The 12615-nt window shown below is 56.1% G+C and overlaps 1 protein-coding gene across 2 annotated transcripts in view; it reads right to left on the reverse strand.

Moving 5' to 3' along the window:
* Positions 1 to 5885, reverse strand: part of CNTFR (ciliary neurotrophic factor receptor) — a 38096-nt gene extending 32211 nt beyond the window's left edge. For both annotated transcript variants that reach the window (XM_061199270.1, XM_061199271.1), the window contains exon 1: positions 5737 to 5885. The gene's annotated coding sequence lies outside the window, so the exon portion shown is untranslated. The remainder of the gene's footprint in view (positions 1 to 5736) is intronic.
* Between the last annotated feature and the right edge of the window lie 6730 nt (positions 5886 to 12615).

A 12615-nucleotide genomic window follows, 5' to 3' on the forward strand; every position in this document is an offset into this window, starting at 1 on the left:
TGCCCACTTGTGTACTCTCACGCTTTGGACACGCCATGGCTCCGCCTCCATTCCTGAGCCCCCCCAGGTCCACCTCCTTCCAGGCCTCCCACCCTAGCTCTCCAAGGCAGCTCTATCAGAATCAGCTGCGGGTTTGTGCTGATCTGTTTCTAATCGCTGGGGCCTGGTTCACGCCGGCCCCCACCCCCCAATATTGATTCCATTATTTGGAGAGTCATTGACGTCAAGGACCTGGATGGGTGCCAAAACCGCCTTCTTTCAGGGCCTGGGCCAGGGCCCAGCCCCTCATCTCGCGATTTCACGGAGGGGCCCAGAAAGGTCAGCTCACAGGCCAGGGTCACGTGACATCTGCCCTCAGAGGCTGGGGCTCTTCTTACCTTTTGGGGCCCACTGTGCAGTTCCTTTTTCCTGGGGGAGAGGGGCTACACAGAGGCATGGGGGTCAGAAGTGAGGTGGGGACCTATAGAATAGGGTGTGGAAGAACCTCATTGGGTCTTGGGCTGCAAGGAAGAGCTCTAGGAGGTAGGGATGGAGGCAGTGGCTCAGAAAAGGCTACTTGGGGAAGATTTTGTTCTTTGCCACACACTATTTTGGAACATCCTGAAGCTGGACTTGAAATGACTATTAGAGTACTATTGACTACTCGATTTTTATGTCTGATATCAGATGTATCTCCAGGCTCTCTGAGAAAGAAATTCTCTGCAGTGCAGGATAACAGTTTACCCTAAATGTTGCCATAATTTGACTAACTGGCACCACTATTTTATAAACCTTTGTTCCATATAAAACAAAGGCTCTGTCTCCTGTGCAACTCTCGCCCATGCTGCCTCAGTTTCCCCACACTCTCCCAGTCTCTCCTGCCTCTGTGCCTATCCGATCAAGATGCAGCCACTGCTACACTGACCCACACCAGCAACTCCTTGGCTCTGGATGGACAGGGTATTTTTAGGATCCGAACCCTGTGTTCTCAGACAGACATTAATAACCAATACAGACAGTCCGTGGTGCCCACAGCAGCTAAACAAACTCGGAACCCAGCCTCAAAGGCTCAGACATGGGGTCCACTGCCTTAGCTATAGTCCAAGAAACCCAGACCTAGAGAGAGCAAGGGACATGACATGCTCACAACCACGTGGGGAGAAAAGGACTTTCCCATCTTCTGAAAAATCCTGAAGCTGGGGAGAGGACAGAGGTGACCTCTGACCTCTGCCACAGAAGAAGGGTCATTGCCCTGCCCCAGTCTCACCTAGTCCAGACCTTTTCAAGGAAGAAGCTGCCTATCCTTTGCACTCCTTCCCTGAAGGCAGGGAAGTCCTTCCTTTAGTCTAGCTGCAAATCACTCAGGGGTCCTTTGAGCCAAACAGGGTTATACAACAGAGGCTGTTGGGTCTCAAGCCACAAACCCCGGAGAGTCCCCTCTCCCCATGGTCTGTCCCACTCAATGTTCATTCCTCAACGTTTCTTGAGCACCTAATCCCTGCCAGGTACTGTGCCAGGAGTTAGGGACATGGTCCTGCCCACCAACAGCACTCAGTCTGGCTAGAGAGAAAAAGATGTATTATTTACTCAGCAATGCCCTCCCACTGTGTACCTGGTCTGTGCCAGGGGCAGGGTGGGTGGGTGGTAAGCAAAGCAGACCCCAGTCCCTAGGTCCCAGAGTTCACAGGCAATTACTATGCAGCCTTGGTGAGTATTGTGAAGAGGAAGTAAAGGTAATATATGGTGGGGCATGCTGACTTCTTTCAGGACTGAGGATGCTTCAGTCCATTCCTAAACCCCAGGACAGGCCCTTGGACTGCCCAGAAGTCACCACCATAGTCTAACTTCAGTTCCTTCCACTGTAGCTCCAGCCCCAGCTTCTGGGAGCTGGTTCCCCGCAGCAGCAGGGTCTAACTCTTCCCCACATCTGCCCCAGCTCTTCCTCCCACTCCTTGGCTCTGGTGACCTCCAACCCAGCATGCTCTGTGCTTTGGGGGCTCTCTTTGCCCTCTGCAGAGGTAAAGGGGGGTGACGACCTCAGGGCTCTCAGCCCACAGGGACCACTAGTCTCCCCAGCCCCTCCCCACAGGAAGCCAGGAGCCGGGGTGGGTGTGGTCACCCTGGGCCACAGGAGTTTACACAGCTGAGGTCTCCACCACTCCCCGCAACCCCACAGCGGGTCTGGAGGAGGGGTCAGCTCTCTCTTCTCAGCCTCCTTGTTCTCTGGGACGCCCCCCCTCCCAACCAGGCACACAGGGTTCCCCCCCAACCCACCTGCATTTCAAAGAAAATATGCTCCATCTGTTTCCAATTCATTTACACTTCAACTCGCCATGGGGGGGCAGAGCAGGGCGCTTTGCCTTCGAGCCCCCCACCCCCATAGGGGGGCTGGAGAGCACGTGTCCCCCTCTGGGACAAGGAGCAGTTACAGCCTAGCCATCTGAGCCTGAGGGCCAGGTCCCTACTTCGTGGGCTCCCAAGGGATGCTCAGGTACCTCAGCAGCCCCGCCCACTGGCCTCCACAGTGGGAAGGTATATAAAGCCCCGGGCAGTGTCTTCAAGGCAGGTGGAGTCCTAAGGTTGGTTGCAACCTGACCCAATTGCCCCCCCTCCCCAGGGCTATTGCTCTTTTGGGAAGAAGCAGAGTGGAGAACCCTGGGCATACCCTGGAGACAGGATAAGGACTCAGGCATTCCAGGAGACACTGTGAGATATAACATAACTTGGTCCAACCCCTTTCCAGCCAGGGCAGAGGAGAGAGAAGCGGGTGGGTTCCAGTGCAGTCTTCTCCTCCAGCCACCTTCTCACCACAGATCTGGGGCTACCATCTCCCTTAAAATCAGAGATTCACCATCCTGGAAAGGTCAAAGGAGCCAGAGGTCTACCCCTCACCAAGTCAATCTTCACACCTCTCCCATCCTAAGGATGATTGGGATGGGGGAGATGTCTTGGGAGAACATGAATCTCATTTCCCCATACCTGACCCTCTCTATCACAGGAAGGGTACCCAAAACTATTTAAGGGGGATGTGCATGTACATGGGGGAACTCTAAGGGTACATGTCACCCCTGTACCAAAAAAGCCAATCAACCTTCCTGCTGTGAGAGCCTAGTCTCCTCTAGAAGAAAAGGCAGAAAAATTTTACTGGGTCAGTGTTTCCCACCGCCCTCTCCATCAGCCCACAACCCAAGTAAGAGACGTGACCAAACGTGTATCTCCTCCCCTCCCCACCTTTGGAGAGGACAGATCTTGTTCCTGTCCCCAGCTGCCCTGAGACACACCATAAGCATGGGTGTATTTAACTATAAGTTCTAAGTTCCACTGGGAGTGTGAACACAATCCTAATGTGGGTTTGAATGTGAGTCCCAGATGGAAGCATAACTGTGTGTGATTCTAAGTGTGAACCCCAGGGCTCCCATGTGAATATGAAAGCCTCAAGGTGCAAGCATGAGTCTGAGTGTGAGCACTAGGGCCCTAGTGTGGGTCTGAGCACAAGCCCCAGGATGGAAGCAAGTTTAATGTAATTGACAGGGATGTCAATCTGAGTGTGAACTCCAAGATGCAAGTATAGGTTTGACGGCGAATGTAGGTCCCAGTGTGCATGTGACTGTAAGCCCCAGGATGGAAGTGTGAGTCTGTGAACCCCAGGATTCCCAAACAAGTCAGTATAGGCATTAGAGACCTAGTGTTCGTCTGAATGTGAGCCCCTGGTCTTCAGGGCTTTCTGAATGTGAGCTACATTTCCCCATGTGAGTCTGAGTGTGAGCACTGGGGTCCCTTTATAAGTCTGGGTCCCTAAGTGATCCCAGGATGGAAGTGAGAACCTTGCATGTTCTAGTGTGAATCTGAGGGTGAACTGATGTGAGCATGAGTGTATCAACCCCAGTGTCCTACGTGAGTCCTTGAGTTCAAATGTGGGCCCCAGGTTCTCCATGTGAGTCTGAGTGTGAGCCTCAGAATGTGTGAATCTGAGAAAGCTCCAGGGTCTTAGTGTGAGTCCCAGTGTGAGCCCTAGGACTCCAGTGTGTTCTGAGCATGGGCTCTAGGTCTCAATGTTAGCCTATGAGCCTCAGGACAGAAATGTGAATCTAAAGTGTGAGCCTAGAGTCCCAATGTGAGTCTGAGTGTAAACTACAGGACTGAAGTGTATCACTGGATATGATAAGAACATAAGTGTGAATCTGAGTGCAAGTCCATTGTCCTGGTGTAATTTCTTGGTGTGAGTCCATATGAGTTTAAGTGTCCCAGTGTGAAGCTGAGGATGAATTCCAGAGCCCCTAGAAGTCTTGAGTGTGAACTTTAAATTCCTACTTTTCACATAAGGCTCAGGGTCCCAGTTGGAGTATTAACTGTGATGGAGTGTGAACCTTGGCTGCATGTCACCGATCCTGACCAGGAGCCCTAAGAACCAGTCCAGAAGATTTGTGTGGGTTTTGGCAGTGGAGCAGGGATGCGCAGTTTATTGAGACACAGCCCCCTCCACCCGCCAAGCCCGGCTAGCCCTACAGCCGTAGGAATATCCAATTGTTCAAGTCCCACCACCCCCATACATGCATTGGTACACCATCACACCCAGAGTTAGACACACAAAAATGCACTCAGTGTTTCAGACCCCCTGGACAAACAGCAGTTACAGATGCACAAACACACCCAGCATTTCATACTCCCACCACTTCAGTGACTACAGCCACACGAATACCCTAGCGACACAGACACAAATATACCAAGTATTACAGGCAACACAACTAGTGTTGCAGACACACTCCTACAACAGCATGCAGACACACACCCAGTGTTGCAGACAAGCTGCCAGCCACACAGACACACACAGAGGCTTCTCAAAGAGAGAGACTAGACGGAAAGAGAAAGAAAATCCTGAATTTTCAACAAGGCGTGAAATAGTCCTACCCGCCTGAAGCTACTGAAGGGGGGAGGGGGTCTAGGGAGCGCAAGAGGAGAGGCTCGGGAGAGGAGAGGAGGCGAGGAGGAGAGCTGTCCGTCTGGTGACCTCCCCGCGGCCCAGCCCCCACGCACGGGGAGATACACTCCTCCGAGCAACACAGGGATACCCAGGCCGGCTCACGTAGAGCCGCACTGTGGAAGACACACACCGGCAGACTCACAAAGAGACGGGGATACACCACAGGCGGACCCACACGGACACACAACACAGGAACACTTACAAAGAGATACTGGAGGAGACCCACTAAATGGAGATACATCCAGGCGGACTCACGAGAAAACCACAGGCGGGCTCACGCTGACACACACACACACAGACAAGCGGATTCACACGGACACACATACACTGACAGACGCGCAACCGTCCATTCACACCCCTGGGCGCTTTTAAGTCCAGATGTCTGCTGGAGAAAGAAGCCGCCTCTGGGCGCGCGGGGGTCACTGCGACCCCCCCGCTCCGGAATTTTCCCAGACCCTGCGCGCGCTGCTGAGCGGTGAGGGAGAACAGGGAGGCTAGGGCAGTTGGCCCCTGCCACCTCCCGCCAGCCGATTGTCCGCCCCCCCTCCCACCACGCCCAACCCCCGGCGCGCCCGGACGTAGGGGGCAGCTTCTCCTGCGCCCCCGCCCCCGAGTTTACGGGCAAAGTTTCCCGTGAACTTTCCTGTCCCCCTCCCCCCCGATCTCGGGCCCATGCACGTCCCCTCCCTCTTCCCGCGCGCACGAGGGCCGCGGGTCTGTAGGTCAGCCGGAGGGTATGAGGGTCCGGCCGCGCGCGGTCCGCGCTGGGTACTCACCGCGCCCTCGGGCCGCCGGGGCTCCGCGCCTCGACCTTCGACCGCTCCCGGCAGGGAGCGAGGCAGGGAGCGCGGAGCTAGCACCGCTGCCAGATCCCGCCGCCGAGCCCCGCGCCGCGCCGGCTGGAGCCGCCGCGTCCGCTGCCGCCGCCGCCGCCCGCTCTGCACCGGCTCCCCGGCGCTCGGCGGCTTTAACCCCCCCATCCTCCTCCCTCCCTCGCGCGCTCCCTCCCTCCTTCCCTCGCCCATGTGACCGCGGGCGCCCGCTCGGCCGCGCGCGCCCTCGCTCCCCTCCCCCTCCCGCTTGGTCTCCCCGCGCCTCCGCGGCCGCGCGCCACGACCCCCTCCCGGCCACGGCCCCCGCGTGCCCCCGCCTTGGCACGCTCCCGCGCCTGGCACGCGCGGCCCGCTCGCGCGGGCACACTCATCCTGCGTAGGCCTGTGAGCCCCCGCTCCCATTCGCCTCGTGCTGGCACGCACCCTACCCCCCGCGGGCACACTCGCCCGCACTGGCACGCTTGGCCCCCTCGCATTCGCCCTCTCTCGGGAACGCCTTCCAGACGGCTGTAGTCCCCGCGCTCCATGTGCAGCCTCGACCGCGGGTCTCAAAAACGCGCGCACACACATACCCACACCCACTCCGCTGGATCCCCCAGGGCCGCTGGGCGCGCACCCAGTCCCCCCAGGTCGCTCACTCAGCCTTGGCCAGGTCTCCGCTGCGCACACTCCCGCACGTTCAGGCCCTGACTGCCTCGCACCGACACCCTGGCACACCCCGGGCCAACTCTCGGGGTCCTCCCGCCGGCATCTCCGTGAGAAGAGCGCGAGCCAGAGCCCCCAGGCCCCACTTTGGGCAGGGTAGGCCATAGGTCTCCGCGCCTCCCCTATTCCTATCGCCCCCCAACAACGACCCCACCCCACACCCCGCCCAGGCACAGACACTTACACCCCTCGCGCTGAAGGAAGGAGTCTATTTGCTTGCATGACCCAGCATGGACCAGGCTGGGAACCTAGGCCCTCGCCTCCCACCAAGTCTCCGGAGACACGCCACAACTACCCTCTCCTTCTTCACCCCCACCCCCACCCCTGGACATACGGCCTGAGGAGTGACCGCCAATGGGATGCGGGGCGTAGGGGGGGTGCGCCCTTTATGCCTGGACCTGCAGTGCCGGAGCGCGAGTGCCAGAGTTTGGCGCTGGAGGTTCACCCCTCGAGCTTTCCCGTCGTAGCCTGGGCCTCTGAGGGGCGGGTGTGCTCACTTCACTGGCCCCCGCGCCTCCGGTCTGGCTATTACATGGGGGATTAAGGTTAGACAACCTGACTCCTTCTGAGGCCACAGGAGAGCGCAACAGAAAGGGTGAACGCCAGCGGCGGAGAACGAGTGGCCCGCCCCCATTCCCACCCCACGGATTTTTCACCTGACCTTTGACCCATAATCCCTGCACCTAGCCCCTCCCGGGAGCTGCGCAAGTCCTGGGGGCGGGGAGCGGGGAAGGAAATATCTCGCTGCTTCCTCACACCCTTCCCTAGTAGGCTGCCCAGAGCGCCCGGGCCCTTTCCCAACAAATGCCTCAGGGACTCCCATTGCAGAGGAAAAACCTTCTTCCCGCCACTGCCCGGGCTTTTCACTTTCACTTCCGTGGCCGCAGAATCCCCTCAGTGCAACCGGCAGGGGTCAGTCGGGGCTGTGGCTCAGAGAGAGCCGGCTGGGGCTTAGGGACACACAGAGAAATAGTGGCGCCCAGCTGAGATCCAGCTCACCCCCACACACAGTAGGTGTCCTTTATCCGGTCTCTCCGGTCCCGGAGCTTCCAAGTGCCCAGGCCGCGGGCGGGGACGAGGTGGTGGGCACCGGGAAGGAATAGAGACGGTGCGACAGAATCTGTGTTGGGGTGGGGGGTGGGGGGGGCGGAATTACCCCTCCCCCGGCGCCGAAACTAGGCCTGGGAGAGGTTGGGTTCTGGGGCGGGGGGGTCCCCTCCCCTCGAGGCGCCGACGGGCGTCGAGATCTGCGTGTGGGCTGACTTGACCTCCGGATACCCCCGTGTCCTGGACTCAGCCTGTTTCTGCCAGGTTGAGAGCAGTGGGGAGTTCCGCCCCGGACCAACGTCACCTCTCCACCTGGGGAAGCCTGGGCTGCCGACGGCAGTGCCCAAGTCCGCGGGTGCTGAGGCAGGGTCCGTGCGGGGCAACGGGGGTCCGGCAGCCGGATAAATCGGTGTGTCAGAGGATTAGCCAGGACCAGAGGCGCACGTCGGACCGGATCCCGGCGTCAGTTGATCTCTAGTTTCTCCCGGCTCAGTACCCGGCGGCCGCGCCCGCTTCCCCAGGGCCGCAGCGACACCTGGCGGGCGGTGCTGGACGCGCGTTCTCTCTCAAGCTGTGGCTCCAACAGAGGCAGTGCCCACCTACTGAGCAACCGGGGTGCGACCCCCCTCTCCCTCCCGCCGCTACCGCCTGGTCCAAAAGCGATTCTCCTTGCATCTCAGCTGGGGCAACAGATTACTCGTGGGTTTCTGCTCCTGCTGGCTCCAATGCTCTATCTGCACATGAGCTTCTGAGCTTTCTAAGCTTCCGTGTTGAACCCTCCTGGACCCCATTTCCCCGGGGCAAAGCCAAGCCTCGTTGGCGGCTCTTCAAAGCCTTGCAAGAACTGGCCCTGTCTCCTCTCCAGCTTTATTAGGCGCCCCTATCCCCAGTATCCCCAGCTCTGCACCAGCCCCCCTCTGTCTCATGGTACCCCTATCCTTAAGCCAAACCCCATTTCGCTGACACCCTCTCCCAGCCCTACCCCATCTTCACCATCTGCCTCTCCTATGAGGGGCAGTGGGAAATAACGCCCCCAGTTCAGAGCCCTAGTGCCCTGCAAGTGATGGGGATCCCAGATTTGATAATCCTGGAAGGCCTTGGGAAATTGGGGAGGGGGGAGGTTCCCCTTGACTTTGTAAAACTCCCTGGAATTTTATACCCACCATGAAAGACTTTTGGCTCCACCCTGGCAAGTGACCTTAACTTGAACCACCTCCCACCCCCCTTCCCCGGAAGATAACTGTGCCATCCCAAGCCTTTGGGTAGCAAGGACCCTTCCCCATTCCTGCTGTCCTCAAGGAAAGAGAGCCCCCACCCCACCTACCTTTTCCAGTGCTCCTTCGGGAAATGGTGTTTATTTCTAACCTGCTATTACCATCAGAAAGGTCCACCGTGAGGCACATACCTGGCTACCCAACATCACAAACACTCACACAGAGCCTCTATCTTACCTACAAATGCCAGACATAGGCTTCCCTGGTGGCGCAGTGGTTAAGAATCAGCCTGCGATCGCAGGAGACACAGATTCGAGCCCTGGTCAGGGAAGATCCCACATGCCGCGGAGCAACTAAGCCAGCGCGCCACAACTACTGAGCCTGCGCTCTTGAGCCCACGAGCCACAACTACTGCACCTGCGTGCCACAACTACTGAAACCCACGCACCTAGAGTCCGTGCTCCGCAACAAGAGAAGCCACCGCAATGAGAAGCCCGTGCACTGCAATGAAGAGTAGCCCCCGCTCGCCGCAACTAGAGAAAAGCCCACGGGCAACAAAGACCCAACGCAGCCAAAAATAAAATAAATTTTTAAAAAATGCCAGACACACATTATGTAAAGTCACACACCTGGCCTCAAAGAGTCAAACTTGTATATTGAACCTCACTATGGCACACTGGGAGTCAGGGACCCCTGCTTGGGGCTGGGGGTTAGAGGTCTCAGAAGGGCGGGACTCCCCGAATCACACACTTATACACCATACCACACATAGACACAGTCACCCACACAACCACGTACTCAGTCACACCACGTGTCACACAGGCACACACGCAGAGTCACACACGCTCTCAATCACACAGAGTCCCACACTGGGGTTTGGCGGGTCCGGGCGGACTCCAGGAGGCTGTTACATAAACGCCCTCACAGCCCCCCTCCTTGCTCCCCCTCACCCCCCTCCTGCTTCCTCATGCAGTGCCAGCGCCCGGGGCTGCTTGGCTGGGGCCCGGGAACAGCTCGGCCTCAAAGAGGCTCCAGGCGCCGAGAAACCTGATCCGACACAGCCCCAGGCTGAGCCAGGGAGGGGGACCCAGAGCACGCCCCCCAACACACTCAGGGTCCAGCTCAGCCCCCAAGAGACGACTCACCCACATCCTGGGACAGCATCTAGGCCCCACTTACAACACCCCCTGCAGACCCCCTTCTGGAATCCTGTCATCTGTATCGCCACCTGAGTGTGCCCTGAACCCTCCAATCTCTGGCACCAGAAAAGGGCAAAGATTCCCTAAAGGTAGAGAATGGGTGAGAGCTGAAGCCATAATGTTGGTGCCTAAGTATTCAGCCTGGAATTGCTGAATACTCCAGCAGTTCTCTGGAGCCATCTCTTCTTCCTCACTGGGGTTCTCTAAAGCCACTGAGAGATAGAGATGCTTTCACTCCTGCTCCAGGCCCCCTCAGATTTGTTGCCAACCGATCCCAACATATTCTATCAGAATTCTAAATTATCTGGATAGGCCCAAGGCCCCCCTCCCTCTCTTTGATATCCTTCCTTCCTCCTTAGTTGGAAGTTCTAACTCCAGTCTAACCCCAGTTCCTCCTGTTTTGCTAAGAAGGAAGTTTGAGGGCAACCTGAGACATTGGGAATGAAATCCCTGAAAGGAGGAAGGATTAAGGCTCAGGAAGCTCCTGAAAGTCAGGAGTCTAAGAGAAGGGGAGAGACTGTCTGTGACACCCCCCCACCCCAGCATAAACCTCACCCCACTCTGCAGCCCAGGCTCAATTTTTCACAATAGCTTTTGAGTATCTGCCTGGGCTGCCCAGGCCCAGGCAGAAAGGGAATTTCCCCCTATGTTCTCTGTTGATGAACAAAACATTTCATGTTGAAATTCCTCCTCTGCCCCCAGCCCAGTGTCTCCAGGGCCCCCCAGCCTGACCAAGCAGGGGTACCACTAAGAGGCGAGTAACAGAGTAGGGGGCAGCTCCCAGGGGAAGTGTAATTTACATTGAGGGGGGCATCTTTTTCATAAATAATTAGGGTGGCTTTCTTTCACTTTTGGCTAAAATCAACCACTCCTGTGGCAGCTTCCCAGAAAGGGCGGCGGGAGGGCAGCCGGAGCTGTCCCAAAGCCCAGGACATGGCCCCCCTCCCCTGGGCGAGGAGCCTTCCCCAAGTTGTTTTCCTGGTCTCTTCCTCTTGGATGTTTTTTTTGATTATTAATCACATTTTCCATCTGCAGGCTCAGTCCAGACCCCCTCCCCCTGGGGTCAGGGCTGGACAGAGGGAGGAGGAGCGGTCTCCAGGAGGATGAGTTGGGGATAAGATGGGCAGTGACCCCTGGTCTTGGCTGACCTGAAAGAGGTTGTCAGTGGCACGTCACAGATCACACCTTCACCACCCTGGTATATAAAAGGATGTTAATCAATACAAGTGGAGTGAATGAATGAACAGCTGTCCAGCTTTCACAGCACCCAGCTGGTGCTGGAAGGCAAAGCCCCCAGGGTCCTTCCCCTTATGCTACAGACAGGCAAACAGCTCAGAGAGAGGGAGTCACCTGCCCAGAGTCATACAGCAAGTTAGTGCCAGAGCCAGAACAGGACCCCAGGAATGCTGATGGCTCCTCCATTCATAAGGCAGTCAATAAATATGTATTGAGCACTTAGCATACGCCAGGCATTGATCTAAGAGATGGTATATAGCAATGAACCAAACAGACAAAAATCCCTTTCCTCTCAAGGATGTGGAGCAACTAAAACTCCACACACTGCTGGTGGGTGTATACGTCGGTACAACCACTCTGGAACACTGTTCGGCAGGATCTACTAAGCTAAACATACGTATAGCCTATGACCCAGCAATTCCTCTCCTAGATATATACCCAAAAGAAATTATTGTGCATGTTCACCAAGAGTGTTCTTAGCTTTATTCATTATAACCTCAAACCGGAAACAACCAAATGAATGAATAGATTGTGATATAGTTACAGCAATGGAAAAGGACCAGCTATAGCTACACACAACAAAAATGGATAAAGCTCACAGCCGAATGTTGAGCAAGGAAAAAAAAAAGAGAACCAAACACAAAAGAGTATGCATTGAATGATTTCATTTATATAAAGCTCAAGAACAGGCAAAACCCATTTACGGTGATAGAAGCTGGAATTGCAGTTACCTTTGTTGGGGGAGTGGGAGGTTTCCAAGAGTGTACATACATATGTCAAAATTTAAGTTGTGCCTTAAGATTTGTGTGCTTTACTGTTTACTTTTTGCCTAAAAAAGAAAAAGAAGTTTAAAAATCTCCTGCCCTCATGAGACTCACATTCTAATCAGGGAAGATGGATACTAAAAAAAATAGGCAATTATTCAGTTTGTCCATGTGACAGTGCCGTGTCTGACTCCACAGGCCCCTCAGGGAAGAGATGACAGCCTAAATGTCACCTAAGAGAAGCCTAGACTAAGCCCCTCTGCCCTCCCCCAGAGTGCCATACTCTTTTTTCCTTAGAGCAGTTAGTGCGATGTTCACCTACCTAGTTACTTGTGTGGCACCTGTGAGCTCCATGAGGGCAGCCCTGTGGCCTCCACCTCCAGGCACCTAGAGCTGGGTCTGGCACAGAACAGGTGCTCCTACCATGTGAAATAGGTCTAAATAAATGTTGAATGAGTGAATGAATGAATGATGCAAGCAGGACCTGGGGGAGTAGAGTCCCAGGATACAGGGGAGGGAGCCTATCTGAAGGGGTCACAGCCTCGAGGGATGGGAAACAGGGTTTGGTATCCAGTAAGGGTTTAAGCAGAAACCTAGAAGGCAGGATGAGGCATCCTGAGTGGCTCAGAGACCACGCAGGCCTGGAAAGGCATAAAG

The sequence above is a fragment of the Eubalaena glacialis genome, chromosome 9, assembly GCF_028564815.1.
Source record: "Eubalaena glacialis isolate mEubGla1 chromosome 9, mEubGla1.1.hap2.+ XY, whole genome shotgun sequence".
Taxonomy (NCBI): Eukaryota; Metazoa; Chordata; class Mammalia; order Artiodactyla; family Balaenidae; genus Eubalaena; species Eubalaena glacialis.